Below are 3,882 nucleotides of genomic sequence, written 5' to 3'. Positions count from 1 at the left end.
GGGAGAGGACCAGGCAGAGGCGGGGCTGCCTCCCTGCCCGCCCGCGACTGTCCCGGATGTCCCAAGCTCACTTAGTAAGGTCTCGAATGTTGATGCCCCTGCCCTGTCTGTATTCTTTACTTCAAAGCAGAGAGTCTAGCTGGGATTTTGAGTCCTAGTGGGGGCCTGGGCAGGCGCATGGTAGGAAAGGTGCTGGCCAGTATGTCCAGCCAGGCGTTGGCTAGTGCTGCTCATCCGCCATGCCTTCTTGGTCCTTACCTTTGAGCATCCTCCGGAGATTTGAACCACTCCCCAGCTCCGTCCCCACTCAGCCCTCAGAAGGATTTAAGACACGTCATTAAACTCACAGAGACATCCTCCTGAGGCTCCAGAAGTCTGGTCATCCCAAGAAGTGGAAAAGTCTCTGAAAGCTCAAAGGAAATGCCACATGGACAGGGGTGCCCAGCCTCCAACTCCATTCATCAAAAACAAATGCTACGAGCACTTTCTGTGTGTGTCCCTGGGACCCCAAAGACCTGTCAACGCCCCTGCCCCAGAGGGGCTCCCACGAGGCCCGGTAAGGAAGACAGACAGCTGGTCAAATAACTACAACAACAGTGTGATTCATGCAAAGACGGAAATGTGAGGGGCCTAGCAGTGGGCCCAGGAAGCGGAGTGACTTGTTCAGCGTGGGGCAAGGAGGAAGGGAGGGACAGATCGGAGAAGGCCGGTGAGAAGAGGCGAGAAGGAGCCGAGCTGAGAAGGAGCCTCAAGAATAGTCGAAAGGGTGGAAAACACGCTGAAAACGGAGGAAAAAAGATGTGTTCAGCGAGGGAGGTGGAAAACGGCGTGGCCTGTTGAGGGGACAAAACACGACTTAGAATTGCCCGAGTATTAAGTACGGAAGGCGGGACCTCGCTGAGAGTTGAGAGAGAGAAAGGTGAGCAGGAACCAAGGGTGGGGGGTCCAGGAGCAACATTTCCTTCCCGTTCAGGTGACAGGAGAGGGTGGGCCGCAGGGTTTGCGCTCTGGTTCCATGAATGTGAGCTTACGGAGCCTCGGTTTCCTCCTCTGTTATATAGGAATGGACACCCATTGTGTCTGCCTCGGTGTCTCTGTGGGAACCAAATTTAGATAAGACTGTAGGGAGCTAAGGAAACCCAAAGAGGCACCGTTACGCATTTCCAGGCAGGCTGCCGCTGGCCCAGGGACTGTTCAAAGTTTGCTGGAAAGTCCTTGGCGTTTTCGCACCAAGGAGAAAACTCGTCCTTGCTCCATGGGGCAGAGCACAACCGACCATGAATACGGGGGAGGGAAGAAGGTGTTCCAGCCTCTGAGGCTTTGTGCACCTGAGGACGGAGTCCCCACGCTCACCGCGCCCCCATTAGGTGGCTGTTCCTCCTCATGTATACTCGACTCGGCTCTCCTCAAATACCTTCCTTTAAAGATTTTTTTAAGGCCCTTCAAATTCCCTGACTATAAACAATGGTGTTAGGCAAGGTGCTTTCAGCAAGAAGCAACCGTAAGGAAACAAAATTGCTGCTGTTAAATCTCCACTCACAGAAAGCGATTTGCTCGGCGATAACCATTTCTCAGGAGCCCCGATCAATCACTGCTCAGGCAGGAGAGGCCTCCCCGCCTCCTAATGTCTCCATCGCCTCTAATTGCATCCAGCAGGGCCCACCCGTGACTTCGGTCTGGTGTGGGATCAGAGGGAATTGTCCCCGTGGCTGTCCTAGAAAGGACACGGGCTGACCATCACCCCGACTGAGTCCCCACCTGCACCCTGGCTCCCTTGAGCCGCTGTTCTTCCAAGTCGACCTTCACTTTGAGGGCAAAACAGAGTTAATCTCCTCCCTGCTTTCAATGGGAAGTGTTGAATCCTGCCTTGGGCAATGTTTGCTTACAGAGAAACTTATTTTGCAGGCATTGCTCTCTCTTCATCAAACATAAATGCCAGCAAAAACTCCTCTCCCAGCCTCATGAATTTTGTAAAAAACAAAGCACAGCAAAAAAAAAAAAAAAAAAAAAAAAAAATTCTACATGGTATTCCCCAGATATTCTCTATGAGAGAAATGGAGATCTCTCTTTCTCTCTGTCTCCCTCTCTCTCTCTCCTCTTCCCTCTCTCTCTCTGCACCCACCTCTGCACCCTCTGCTGGGAAAGACTATTTAAGAAAAGCTGGTGAATATGAGATGCTTATGTTATAAAATAGTAGCCCAGTATCTTTGTTTACTGGGACCCAGTTGAAAAAGAGCCAGGTCCAAAAATGAGTAAGTTCTCTCGTCTTCCTACTAAAATCGTTTCAAACGATTTCAATCCTAAAGATCACTTTTCCAAACCGAACACCCTCAGACTCTCCTAGGATGGCACATACAGAATGTGCTTCTCTGATAAGCACAGAGGTTTCCCGGACACAGGCTCCTTCAAGTTCAAAATTAAAAAAGGAAAGGAGAGAGAGAGAGAGAAGGAAGACCACTTCTGTGAAGGGAGGAAAACTGCGTTGCAAGAAGTGACTTCCTCCCCACCTGTGGTACCCACACATCTGATCTGGCAGCACACAGGACAGGGGTTCCAGGGCATCCCCCTGGGGCCCAGCACTTCACCCTCACGGCATCTACACAACCAGCCTCTTCCCAACGCCTTTGGCGCAGTGACCCCTTGATTTCCTGGCCCCTTCAGTGACCACCAGCTCAGAGCCAGCAGAGTAGGTTAGGTTCTGCCTTCCATTTCAAAATCGCTTCGCTTCCCCGGGGACCTCCGTGAGCAGGGAGACGTGGCTGGCGGTAACGATTAGAACGCGAGAGCCCCGGGTAAAGAGCCGAAAGAGCTGGTGTGACAGAAACGCTGTTTCTCACGACGCCGGCTTGGAAGATAGAAAAGAGAAACACGCTCGAGCTTCAGGACTGGTGCTGAGATGGGGGAGCCAGACCGTGAGAGCGGCTTCTGGGGCCTTTGGAGCAACACAGCCCTGCTCCCCGGAATATCAGAGAGAAGGTGGAAACGACACCCATCTCTTGTCTCCACCATCACGAGCTCCTGGTAAAGCCATCCACGCTGTCACTGGAGTGCTCCAGTTATCTCGTTTCTGTCAGAGGCCCCAAGTTATTTTCAAGAGTCACCACGCTACCTGCCCATGGGCACTGATCATCCCAGCTCAGCATCTTACACAGCGGAAGTGAGTTTTTTCTCTCCGGTCTAGTGATCTCAAGCCACGAAAACAGGTATTCTTCCCATCGAGACGTGGAGATGCAAAGAGGAGGAGGTGTTAGTTCGAGGTTCCAGCTTCTCACCACCTCTGGCACATGGCTGGCACACGGTATGTTCTAGGGGATTATTGCTTGAGCTTTTGCCTAAGGTCCAAAGGCTAAACCTCTCTGGCATGGAGTGACCGCTGGCGAGCAGAGTGGTTTGAGGAGGAGACATGATGCGTGCTGCTCCGTGGGCGGTCCCGGCGGCCCCACAGTGGACTGTCTCTGCAGACGGCCCATCCTTGATCGCCAGAGGCCAGAACAATACCCTTGCATGCTTCCCGGTCCCTGAAAAACTAACATTCCAGGAAGTTTCATAGCTAGCAGCCAAGGCAAAGGACTAACTTGGGTGAATCATTTCATTTCTCTGGGTTTCAGATCCCTCATTTGTAAAATGGTGTTTAAGGAAGGAATGAGAACGATTTAGACTATTGAAACGTCTCTCCCACTCCCAATTTTCTTTGAGTCACTGGAATTTAGAATTCTACGTTAGTGTATCAGGGTACACCTTTAGCTGAGATTTAGTCTATTTTAAACCCAAATGGCAGCCGACACAATTCTAGAATTAAAGAATTAAAGAATTAAAGAAATGGCTATCTGTCCTCCTGTTTAAAAGTTAAATGGCCATTAGTTCACTTGTTTGTAACAGATG

At 51.1% G+C, this 3,882-nt stretch overlaps 1 protein-coding gene across 3 annotated transcripts in view; it reads right to left on the bottom strand.

The window, feature by feature from the left end:
• The window catches only part of LOC105291646 (plexin-A4-like), a 331,962-nt gene that overhangs the window by 133,471 nt on the left and 194,609 nt on the right, over window positions 1-3,882 (bottom strand). The window lies entirely within an intron of this gene.

This window comes from Pteropus vampyrus, unplaced genomic scaffold, assembly GCF_000151845.1.
Source record: "Pteropus vampyrus isolate Shadow unplaced genomic scaffold, Pvam_2.0 Scaffold48, whole genome shotgun sequence".
Taxonomy (NCBI): Eukaryota; Metazoa; Chordata; class Mammalia; order Chiroptera; family Pteropodidae; genus Pteropus; species Pteropus vampyrus.
The sequence above is the reverse complement of the archived record's forward strand: the minus strand, read 5'-3'. Positions and strand labels throughout refer to the sequence as shown.